This window comes from Netta rufina (assembly GCF_964035555.1).
Source record: "Netta rufina genome assembly, chromosome: W".
NCBI lineage: Eukaryota > Metazoa > Chordata > Aves > Anseriformes > Anatidae > Netta > Netta rufina.
Window position 1 is genome coordinate 11368980 of NC_140139.1, and position 12277 is coordinate 11381256.

A 12277-nucleotide genomic window follows, 5' to 3' on the forward strand; every position below is an offset into this window, starting at 1 on the left:
TTCACTGAGATCCTCGCCTGAGCCTAAGTTATTGGCTATGGAGTGTTTCTCACAGTGCTTTTGACCAATGTTAAGTTTGCTATAAAAGTCAGGCTATTCAGGTAATAAAGGGAGAGCATGATCTGACCATACTGGCGTCTGTCATGTTTTCAGCCATTCTTCCTGCAACAGGGTTATTATAATTAGTTCCCGGAATCCGAACCCTCCCACTGGTGCATGTGTATCAGTCTCCGGTGGTCCCTCTGGGGGTCTCTTGTGCTGAAGGCTCGTAGTCTTCCTCCCAGGCTTTGTCCTTGTCTTTCTCCTTTGTCCATCTTGGCTGGATATTAGAGACTCCACAAACCAAACCACAAGGTCCAAACCACAAGGTCGATCTCAGCTGTTTTTTGAGACAGGTTCCCCATTTTTGTCAGGAAACATCTTCTGTGAGGGGCCCCAAGACTCCTCATTTTGGTTAATTTGCACAGTAGTAAGCAAAGACACTCAGCAATATCTATTTTAAAGCAATTAATCAAGCCCCCATTCTTCTATCCCTGGCTTTAAGAGAAGGGACCATAAATCTTGCAGCAACAGTTTCCACAGTCAGGACCCTCTCCGGAGCTTTCATTTATCTGTTACAGCTTAATTGGATGTGAACTCAGCCACTTGTAAGCAGCAGGAGCCCGGAACAGGTGTGGTCCTGTGAGCTTCCCTCTGTAAGATGCCTTGCCAGGCCTCCCCATCTCTGCTTTGGCCCTGCTGGGGCTGCTGCTCGTGTGTGCTCAAGGGAAGGGCAGAGATGGGGAGGCCTGGCCCCACCTGAGCTGGCTTTGCTCCTCTAAGCAGCTCCCTCCACCACCGATGAGCTGCTCCTGCTGCAAAGAAATCAGAAGCTCAGGTCCCTTGCTCTAGGTTGTCCTCCCCTCCTGGGATAAAACCCAGGGCTCTTGGTCTGTGCTGTGTTTGTTGTACCTGGAGCCAAGCACTGGCCAAAAATGCCATGCTGGGAGACACTCCATGGGACTGCCTTTCCCAACAGGGTTGGCAGCAGTGGGACAGCATCCCGGGAAGGGCTGAGGCAGGCAGGTAGGTGGGTGGGTACAAGGCGTGTGGAACGGAGCACAGGCAGGCCCCGCGGCAGGAAGAACGGGGCAGATCACCCGCAGAGCAGAAAAAAGGCCTGTGACGGGAGCAGCAAGGAGGAAAATGGGGAGACATTAGGGAGCTCGGGAAAAAGAGAAACGTGGCAGAGTGCAAGAGACACGGGGCGTTCTAGCTGCGCTTCCCACTTCCTCAGGGGCACCACTCGGGCAAGGGTGGGCATGCAAGGAGAGGCAAAAGCCCCCCACACTCCCCCCCGCCTCCATCCGATCCTGGTTGGCTGTAAGCAGGGACCAGAGCCCATTCCGGCGGCCGCCAAGGAGTTAAGGGCTGAACCCGCCCCAGCTCCGCCCTGCCGGCGCCTGCGCCTGCGTTCGGGGCGGCAGAGGCGCAGCGCTGTGTCGTGGCGGGGGTTGGGGTTTTGCCACTGGGCTATGAGCACCACGCACCCCACCGGCTCCTTGTCTCTGTCACTAGCAGCGTTGGGTTAAGCCGGACCGGGTGGCGGCGGAGCTCCCCAAGCGCCGTGCTCCGGGGGGATGTGAACGGCGCTGGGGGTGCTCGGTGGAGCCGATATGGAGTGGGAGAAGCAGCCGCGAAGGCCTGGACTGGCACTGAGGGGGAAACGGGTCGAGGAAGACGAGGGGGAGGTAGCGGGGCCGTGGCCGGGCTGCGGGAGGCTGCGGCCTTCCTCGTATCAGGCGCTGCGCAGCGCAGTCTCCACCCTGGCGCGCATCGACGATTTCTACTGCGAGAAGATCGGGGCCGGCTTCTTCTCTGAGGTCTTCAAGGTATGCGCCGCCCCCCGGGGGCTCGCCGGGGGTCTTTGGGGAGGGGTCCGGGCGTCCCCTGTACTGCCGCGATGGGGTTTAGTGGGGGGGGGGGGGTCTGGTGGAGGTGCTTGGGGAGCCCGGCAGCCGCCGCTGCTGTTGTCCCTCCATCGGAGGGTGGAGGGTAGCGGCAGATCTGTTCTGCACTGGGGTTACCGGGGGAGACAGCCCCTGGGGGATGCCCAGAGCCCGCTGTGGGGTCCAGGTGTGCTGGTGGCAGGAGGTGCAGCCGCTCCAGGGCAATCCTCAGTTAGAGGTACACAGGGAGCTCGCTGAAAGTGAGAGGGGTAGGAGTGGGGTGATAGTGCAGAGCCTACCCGGCTGTCACCCCGCAGCTGCCTTCATGCTACAGCCATCTGATGCTCAGGGTGGACGGGCACAGCCTGCCAGAGCAGGGACGCTTTTCATGTGGTTATGCACAGGTTGGGGTCCTAGCAGTGGCACCCACCTACTGCCGCTGTGTCCCAGCTGAGGGGAAGTGCACGTGCGTGTTGTTTTTGTCCTCAGTGCCATCACTCAGCATGCCGTAAACCACTGGGCAAGTGCTGCCCTTACACTTTGAGCAGCTTCGAGAGCAGCTCTGCCCTGCCAGGACCCCGCTGCCATCACTGGGATCCTGCCTGTTGGAGGAGCAGCATGTGGGGAGGGGGGATCCAGGGTGGGGACGCAGGGGGAGCACTCATTCATGGTTGCTCCCACGAGGCCATGGCCTCTCCATTGTCTGGGCTCCTGTTATCGATTCCTGGCTGGAAGCATGTGGCGGCACCTGGGAGCAGAGGGATTTAATAATGCCAGGTGTGGATACAGCTCTTTAATAATGGATGCTGCCCTGTCTCTGCTAGGCTAAGGTGTCTCCTTGTTCACCTTCCCTGCTCCCCTGGCTCACCCTCCCCCCCAGGAGCCGCAGTGTGCTCCTTGCGCTCCAGCACTGCTTCCCCCGGTGGGGCTATGCCTGCGGAGGGGCTGGGGCTGGAGCCTAGAGCAGGCAGCAGTGGGAGGCAGGGTCAGGAGGAGGCCAGATGGGGTTATGTGCTGCATGGTGGGTTGAGGCCAAGATCTCAGCAGGATGGTGGAGCAGGCCCAGCCTCTGAGCTTGGGGTTTGGGGCTGGTGAAGCTCGTGAGGAGGATGCAGCTTGTCAGGGCAGCACAGGATCCCCTTTTCTCCCACCTCCCTTGTTCCCACAGCGCTTTCTGTGGCCGTGGGTGCTTGCAGCTCCTTCTTCCATACAGACACCAGGTCCTGACTCATTTCAGTTGTAGTGGTTGGGTGGGTGAAGGGGGGGTTGAGGAGGGGACCTGAGCCTCCATCCCCATGCCCTGGCACACAGCTGGCCCAGGGGCAGGCAGGGCAGTGGGTGCCAGCACAGCCATCTGTCAGCATTCCCAGGATCACTCCCAGTGCAGCTAGAGCCCGAGCGCATCTCTTGGAGAGGCCGTGTGGAGCAGGCAGGATCACTGACGATACAAAGCTGCCCTTGTCCCTGGGGGCTGCTTCCTGCCAGGCCCTGCACTGTTACAAAGCTGGGCCTGGTTTCTCTCCCCAACAGCTGGTTTTCTTCTCCTTCCCCAGTGTGATTTTGGAGGCGCCAGGCCCACCCATTCTCTAGTGTGCGTGGACATTGCAGCAAGCTGTGGGGTGGTTTTACCGTGCTGGGCAGCTAAACCCCACAACCGCTCTCTCACTCCCCCTCCTTTAGATGAGGAGGGGGAGAAGTAAAGCAAAGAACAACTCACGGGTTGAGATAAGGATAATTTAATTAAAGGGAAATAATTATAATAATTAAATAAAGACTACCATGAACTAAACAATTTAACTAAGGGGAAATAAAAAGGGAAAGGGGAAAAGGGAGGGGAAAAGGAAAAATAAAAAGAAGGGAGGAAAACAAACAAACAAAATAAATGAAGGCTATATGGAAGTGCAGAGGAAAGAAATTACTCTCTACTTCCCACAAATGAGCGATGATTGACCACGTCCTTGAAGCAAGGCCTCAACGCACGCAGCCGGTGTTCGAGAGGAGGACCGACGTTTTTCTCAACGAGAGCCCACCCCTCCCCTCTTCTTCCTGTTTCCACCTTTTATTGCTGAGTGTGACACCACATGGTATGGAATATCCCTTTGATTGGTTTAGGTCAGCTGCCCTAGTGATGTTTCTCTCCTCACTTTTTGCCCACCCCCTAGGAGGGTTAGAGAAAGGCCCAATGCTGTGCCACTGCTGCTCAGCAGTAGACACAACACTGGTGTGATAACACTGCTGTTCCAGCTACAAGTACAGAGCACAGCACTGAATGGGCTGCTGCCAGGAAAGTTAACGTTCCAGCCAGACCCAGTACACAAGCTGCTTCTCCATCTCTCTGATAGATGGAGCAGATTGAGTCTGGTGTGTCTGTGTCAGACACTTTTTCCATCCTTTAAACCACTGTTGCATCTCCTTCCCAGATCCCTCGCTTGCTTCTCCACGTGCCATCCACAGCAGGCATGGAGGCTGCAGGCAGCATCCTAGCTTCACCTCCCCCCCCCCCCCCCCCCCCAGGGGCTGTGCCTGGACATCACTGTCCTCATGGAGATGCTGGCTCCAGGATGCAGCCCTTTGGCATGCCTAGACCTTGCACAAGGGCTGTGACATGGCACTTGCCTGCCTGTCTCTGTCAGCTTCCCTGCGAACCTTTGAGATTTTCTATTTACTCCTAATGGCATGCTTGCTCTTATCTGGTGCCCTTCATTGATGGACCTTGCCTTGTTTCACAAAGCAGGATGGAGTGGTGTGGCACCGATTGGGGAGGGGCAGGCAGGGAGGAAGCAAATTTGCTGAGGCAGGCCCAGGAGCAGCAATTCAGTTTTTCTTGAATGATCCGCCTTTTCTGCATGATGAGCAGCTTTTCCAGTCCTGCCCAGTAGAAGACCTGTTGCACTACTGGGATACCTGGGAACTTAGGCACAGCTGCTATGGAGTTGTCTGTGGCATTGTGTGTTCCTTTACCTGCCCTCAGCACCTTCCTATGCTGCCCAATGGGGAGCAGGGGTGCAGGATGCTGCCCCTGCGAGACAGCTCTGGGCTGGGACACTGGAGGAGTGCTGGGGGAGGGGGGGGGGGGGGTACTGAGCCCCTCTGGGGGCTTTGCACTGCGTTTAAATGGGAGTGCCAGCTGTGGGGAGGACCCAGGCCTTCTGCTCACTCTGATTAACATGCTCTTTAAACAAAACTCTGTTTTCTGCTGTTAAAAGGGCCCGTATCCCTTGTGCTCAGGCTGGGGCTGCAGCCAGCCCCATCCCTTCCCCCAGCCCGTGTGGGCGGCACTGGCAGCAGATGGGATGGGGAGCAGGGGCCTGTGGGTCAGGTGAGGTGTCTCCTGCTAGGTGCATGATGCGGGGGCTCCACGGGGTGCTGGGAGGCATCAGCGGAGGGTGAGGGTTGGCTCCCAGGTAGGGATCGGTGGGCTGCTGCCTCCCCCAGTGCCAGGCTGAGCTCAGCTCCGGGGAATGTGCTGGAATTCTTGTGTACAAGGCCAGAGTGTGGAGAGGTGAGGGGGGAACTCATGCTTCCTGGGGAGGCTCTGCTGTCCACTCCCTTCGATGCTGGCATTGGTGGGGGGGGGGTGGACACGACAGGAAAGGGATGGAAACCCCATCAGCGTGGGCCTGTGTCACCTGAGGCCGTGGCTTGCTACGTCTAGGGGCTGTCACTGCTTCTGGAAGGCATTCAAGGTGCTGGGATGGTTCCAGCCCCTGACGATGCTGGGTGAAGGGGACAGTGCGTGTGGAAAGCCACCTGCCAGGCCAGAGGACCCTCACCCCTTCTCCTGCATGACCAGGGGTGTCCTCCAGCCGTGGAGCAGGCAGGACAGATGGCAGGACAGCTTATGAGCAAGCTCAGGGTGCTAGATGACCCTGTGGGCTTGTGGGTGGGGCTGTGCTGGGACCCTCTGAGCACCAAGGCCAGGCTGCACTGCCGGGGGACTCACTGGGATCCCTGGGAGAGATCCCATGGCGGTGGGGGGGGAGGGGTCCCGGAGCTTCCCTCCTACAGGATCCTCCAGGATTACATTAGACGCCACGTGTTGTGCTCAGGCCTGACCTTGGCTATTGCAATGGGAGGAGGTTTATTAGTGAGGAATTGGGCTGTGGGTGCAACTTAGCCACTTGGAGTGAGCCACCACCCACCAGGGGATGCTTCCCACTGCTGCTGGCCTGGATCCGGCCCTTCCCACAGTGGATGGCAACTGGGGAGTGCCACAGTGCATGCCACTGGACGTTCCAATTGCAGCTGAGTGGCAACCCTGTGTGAGGCAGCATCATGGGACTGAGCCAGGTGTCAGCACCCGGCAGCTGCTAGTGCCAAGCTGGAGTGACCCAGCTGGTCCCGCCAGCCCCATGCCACATGGGAGGGCAGCACTGCCTGCTGGATGAGCTGGCTCTGCATGCATGTGCCAGATGCTGGTGCCCACCACCAGGAGCTCGTGGGGCTGGGGGTGTCAGTGAAACACATCTCATCCCTGGCACATGTCCCTCCTGTCCCTATCTCTGCAGCATGTGCTTGGGGATCCTGTTGTTTTGCAGATGCCCTTTGTGTTTTGCCAGGGGGAGGGGGGCAGGGCGGAGCATGGGGAAGGCCAGGGGCTGGCACAGGCACAGCAGCTTCAACCAGCATTGACTAAAAAGGAGAAGAGTGTTGAGCTGACAGCAGCACTGAGGAATGCCTGTGCCTCTGTGTGCAGCTCCCCGTGTGCCAGGGGGGCAGCTGCTACCAGGGTCCCATCCCACCCCCTGCACCTGCTCAGGAGGGGATCCCCGGTATTGTCCCCTAAACGGAACTGGGGCCCCTGTGCTTGTCCCTTGCCCCCCATGCAGGGTGTGGGGGGGCAGGGGTGTCCGGGCTTGACTGCCTTCCCAGCTGCTGTTCCTGGCAGGGGGCCAACTCCTGGTTCATGCGACAGCATTGGGCTGGAGCCAGCTAAATATATGGCTTCGGCCAAGTGCTGTGCCCTGCAGGGCTGATTTGGGCAGGATGCATCCCCTCTGCCCTCACCCCCCACCAGCTGTTTGGGGTCTGGCTGGGCTTGTGATGCTGAGCCAAAAAAGCCAGCCTGTGCTGCACACCTGACTGTGCCCCAGTCCTGTACCTCTGGGGCTGAGCTTTTGGCTTGCAGTAACTGCCAGCATGTCTCTGGGGGTCTGGGCATGTGTTGGTGTTGAAGAATGGCTCAAAGAGCAAGGGCACGGGTCCCTAGAGGAATTGTACAAGCAAGGCAAAGAAAATACAGAGTTTATAGCCATGGAGTAGGCCGGATGAGAAGTACTCTTGTGAAATATGCAAGGAGCACTCTGTCCTTGAGAGAGAGATAAACAGGTGGATCTGAGGCCCGGGAAGATAAGGAAGTAGCTTATGCGCTGTAACCGCAAGTAGGAGGAACAGTATTTTTTGCAACGCTTCTAGGCTTAGCCAATAGGATAGTGACCAGTAGGCATAATTATAACTGTTTGTATAAATATACGGATATCTGTGCAATAAAGTTGAAGCTTGTATTACCACTCATATTGAGTTGATCACTTGCTTCCCCGTGCCGAACTCAGCGGGTCCCGCACTCGCATGTTGGGGGGAGCACAAAAAGTGGAGTGCCTCAGGGAGGGTGGGATTGGCTTTGGGGTGCTGTTGGGCTGGGAGAGCCTCCCCCCCAAACTCTGTCAGTCCCTGGGGTGCTCCACGTGTGGGGTACTGAGCCCTCCCTTGTACCCCCCTGAAGGTGCGGCACCGCCAGTCAGGGCAGATCATGGTGCTGAAGATGAACAAACTGACAAGCAACCGGGGCAACATGCTGCGGGAGGTGCAGCTGATGAACCGCCTCTCGCACCCCAACATACTCAGGTAGGTCCCACTCCCTGGAGCCTGGGGGGCTGGACGAGCTCCTGGGGCTTGTGTCCTGTCTATCCACCGCCCCCTGGGCCACGTTCAGCCCTTCTCTGTCTTGCAGGTTCATGGGGGTGTGTGTGCACCAGGGGCAGCTACACGCACTGACAGAGGTGAGAGCAGGATGGCAGCCGTGAGTCTAGGGGTTTCCATGTGGACAGGGTGGCTGTGCCATGGGGTGGGAAGAGAGGTGGGGACCCAGCTTTAAGGGATGGAGAGGGGGGTGCAGTGAGGCAATGGCTGTTCCACCAGTACATCAACGGCGGCAACCTGGAGCAGCTGCTGGACAGCCCTGTGCCCCTTTCCTGGTCCACACGCGTCCAGCTGGCCCTCGACATTGCCCGTGGGCTGCACTACCTGCACTCCAAGGGCATCTTCCACCGTGACCTCACCTCCAAGGTACGGTCCATCCTGCTGCCCTAGCTTCCCCGTACACATTGAGGAGCTGCACAGTGCCCAGGGCATCCCAGGAGTGGCGGCTGGTGAGGTGGGGGCTGGCAGTGTGACAGGGTCCCCCTGTCCCCCCAGAACTGCCTGGTGCGCTGCGAGGCCAACGGCTACACAGCTGTGGTGGGCGACTTCGGCTTGGCGGAGAAGATCACCACCTACAGGTGCATGGGTGGCATCTGCCTGTCTGTCCCCATCTTTGGAGCAAGGGGTTCCAGCTTGATGGGAGCAGGAGCTGGGGAGGGATGGACTTTTGGGGTCCAGCTAGAAGGGCAGGGATGGGGGCAGTGGGGTGATTCCAATGTGCTGGGGACCCACGGGACAGATGAATACGTCTGGGGATGGGGAAAGGGCATGGTGTGGGTTGCCTGGTGGCAGGGAGTTTAGTCATGGGGTGCATGGAGGACTGCTGGCACAGGAAGGGAGAGGGAGGTTTGGGGGGGATGGGGGCCCCTGACATCCTGCTGTGTCCCCCAGCGAGGGCAGTGAGAAGGAGCCGCTGGCTGTGGTGGGCTCCCCGTACTGGATGGCGCCCGAGGTGCTGCGAGGGGAGCTCTACAATGAGAAGGTGATGCTGCATGAGGCCATCTGCAGGGTTTGCAGCCCTGGGGTCAGCTGGGCACACGGGCATGGAGGGATGGGAACAGGCATCCCCAGGGTGCTGAGGAGGTGGGGACCCAGTGTCGCTCTGCAGGGAGAGCTCACAGAAGCAGAGGCATGTCGCCTTGGGCTGCAGGACCCCCCATGACTCCCCTCTCTCTGCAGGCTGATGTGTTTGCATATGGCATCATCCTGTGTGAGACCATTGCTCGTGTCCCCGTGGACCCTGACTACCTGCCCCGCACCGAGGTGACTCACTGGGACAGAGGGAGCAAGGATGACACGCGGTGGGACCTGGGGACATGTCACCAAACAAGGGGGACCAACATGAGCAGAGCTCCCTGCCTGTGGCAGAGGCTATGGGGAGCTGCCCCACATCTTGGGGTGGGGATACCACATCCCCAATGTCTCCTGGCAGCAAGAGGGATGCTCTATGCCCATAACCTGTCTTTGGAGCCCAGAATTAGCCCAGAGAGGAGGGTGGGTGCCTTCAGGCAGGGAGCAGGAGGGATCTGTGTCCCAGCACCCTGCAACCTTCCCCCTGCTTGGGTTACCACAGGGTCCCTCCTTCCTTTATGCAACCATGGCGTGTCACCCTGTGGCACCTGGCCTCACTCTTCCCCATCTCCCTGGCACAGGATTTTGGCCTGAATGTCACTGCTTTCCACACCATGGTGGGACTTGACTGCCCAGCGGCCTTCCTCCAGATGGCTTTCCACTGCTGCAGTGTGAGCCCCTGCCGCGGGGATGTCCAAATCCTGGTGTCCCATCGGGGGTTGCCTTTCCCTGCCTACTGGAGCTGCTTCCAGGTGGTGCACCCCAAGGGCTGGGGGGTGGACTGCAGCCCTCAATGGGGACCCATCCTGCCTGCAGATGGAGCCGACCTCCCGCCCCTCATTCCTGGAAATCTCACAGTGCCTGGAGGGCATCCTGCAGCACCAGCTAGGCACCGAGGGTTTGGGGGCCCCCCTCTTCAGCGCCAGGGACAGCCTGCCTGTGCCCAGCACAGCACCCATGCTCAACGGTATGTGTGTGTCCTGGGGGCGGGGGGGTGCCCCTTTACCACCCCACCAGCTATTGGGGAGCAGGCTGGGGTAGAAGGCTTGTAGGAAGCAGCCCCACTTCTCACTGCCTGGGCTGCTTCCTGTTTTGCCCCATGGTGCCTGGGCACACCCAGGGTGCCAGTGAGACACACACACTCCTGTGCTCTTGCTCAGGAGTAGCCAGGAGGCCAGCCAGCCATGCCAAACAGTTGCTACTGCATGAGTTGGGGACGCAGCACCTGCAACTGGACCAGCACCTGTCCTGCAGCCAGTCCGACGTATTCCCCTCCAAATTGCCCACCTTGCTACAGCTGCCTGAGCCCTGTGGCAGGGCCAGGACAAAGGAGACACTACTTCACATCAACCCCTTCTCCCAGCGTGAAGACCTGAAGGGGGGGAAGATCAAGCTTTTTGATATGCCCAGCAAGTCTGTCATCTCGTTCACTTTTGACCTGCCCCCTCCGGCCTCGCTGCAGCTCTGCTCCCCCATGACGCCCGAGCCAGTCGTAGAAGTGCAGTGTGACTTCTTGGTGCCTGCTGCAGCCCCCCACAAGTGCCACTCACTGCCCACCTCCCCTGAGCTGCCCTGCCATGGGGGCCTGGCACTGGGTGTGGAGTCTCCTGCCCAGCCCCCCAGCTCGAAGTGGAGCCGGGAGAATGCTGGGGAGCTGGGAAGTGGGATTCACGCCTCCCCCCCTGGTCCCACAGCAGAGGAGCAGATGGACTGCAGCCCCCACAGCCCCAAGCTGCTGTAGGTCTGTGATCTGGCACATGCCGCCAGCAAATTCATCCACGTGACAGCCTCAGGTGCCCAGCCCTGATAAATGGAGCCATGGGCACCCAATGTGCTGCTCATCAACAACAACCATGTGGTGGTCAGCAAGCCACTGGCTGGGGGCAGCAGGTTGAAAAGTGGCTTCTCCCAGCTCAGCATCCCCTGTGCGGCAGCAGCGCTGGAGCAGACGGAACACGTGGCCCTGCTGCCTGGGCATAGCACTGGCACTGTTGGAGCAGGATGAAGTGCTGTACTGCCCCGGCTGCTGCTTGGGGCCTTTCACTTTCACCTCCGTTTTCCACTGGCCTGCGCCCAGCCCTCCCCACTACCAGAACCTCAACTGCTAGGCCAAGAGCCTCCTCTGCTGCGACCACAGCCGCCTCCAGAAAGCCCAGGGGCTGATGCTGGCGGAGCCCAGCCTGAAGCTGCCAGGAGTGCAGTCCTAGTGCTGGAGACCACAGCTGCAGCCAGGTGCTCCTGGGAGCTCCCCTTGTGTGTGGGGTGGCTTTGTGAGCCTGGGGTTTTGTGTCCTGTTCCCCCCTCCAATGAGTCTGTCCTTGCTCACCTGGTGGCCGTGATGGTAATGCTGAGGTGCCTGTTCCAATGGGATTGGCCTTGGGGGGGCTGCAGGCAGCACCCAAGCAGGCTGGCTTTTTGCAGAGGTCCCAGTGGGGCTGGGCTGTAGTGCAATAACAGTGCTGCCCCAGGCGGCAGGGCCCATCCTCTATCCCCAAGAGCTCACCCCTCAGTGGGCTCTTGCAGCCCCCTGGGATGGGGGATAGGGGGGGATGTCCCGCTGCCTCCCCACAAGTGTGGGGAACATTCCTAGTCCCCCACAGGGGCATGCAGAGTGGTGATGTTAGGGGGGTGCAGCACAGCAGGAGGGTGCCACTGCTTGGGTTTCCCTGGGTGTTGAGCCCTCTGGCATGCGGGACACCCTCCTGCCCCAACACCACACCAGGGTTGCGGGGACACATCTGTGTTGCCCCCCACCAGCAGTGAGTACCCCGTGCCCCCCCCCAGTGCCTCCTGGGTAGCCAGGGGGACAAGGGGGGATATGCCCAGCAAGGATGGGAGCCAGCTTTCCTCCCTCCTACACAATGCACTGGTGAATGTAAAACTCTTGCGTTTTTTTATTAATGTTAATAATAATTGCTAGTAATATATACCCAGCTTATTTAAAGTGTTCAATAAAGAAGTAATGTCCCAGCGAGCCAGGCTGCCGCATGTGTCTCTTGAATGTACTGAGAAGGGTGGGGAGTCCAGACCCTAAGGGTGACAGGGACTTGGTCTGGCTGTGTCCCCTGGGGACCGTGAGTCAGCTCTGGCTCAGTTCCTCTGAAGTGGCAACCTCAATTGAGGCAGCTTTAGTGAAATTCCAGTTTCTGGTTTGGGATCGTTGGCTTTGTGTCCTGAAGTCTGTGTCGGGGTGGTAAAGGCAGAAGCAAACAGCAGACAGGCCGTCTCTATTTGCTACAAAGTAGGTTCAGCCAGTGGACAAGACAGAGGAGTGGTGGACCTCCAAAACACCTGCCTTTAACAGCCCTGTGCTATTCAAGCAAAGTGGTTTACATACTAATTAATCAGTATTGAGACAG

General features: G+C 59.0%; 1 pseudogene across 1 annotated transcript; it reads left to right on the forward strand.

Annotated features, from left to right (window-relative positions):
- The first annotated feature begins 1634 nt into the window (after window positions 1-1634).
- LOC311220901 (dual specificity testis-specific protein kinase 1-like) lies at window positions 1635-11840 on the forward strand (annotated as a pseudogene). Its single transcript, XR_014619369.1, has 10 exons — window positions 1635-1871; window positions 7651-7772; window positions 7879-7927; window positions 8067-8213; window positions 8343-8425; window positions 8739-8829; window positions 9027-9110; window positions 9500-9589; window positions 9735-9885; window positions 10079-11840. The product of XR_014619369.1 is annotated as a dual specificity testis-specific protein kinase 1-like (transcript).
- The last annotated feature ends 437 nt before the right edge of the window (window positions 11841-12277 follow it).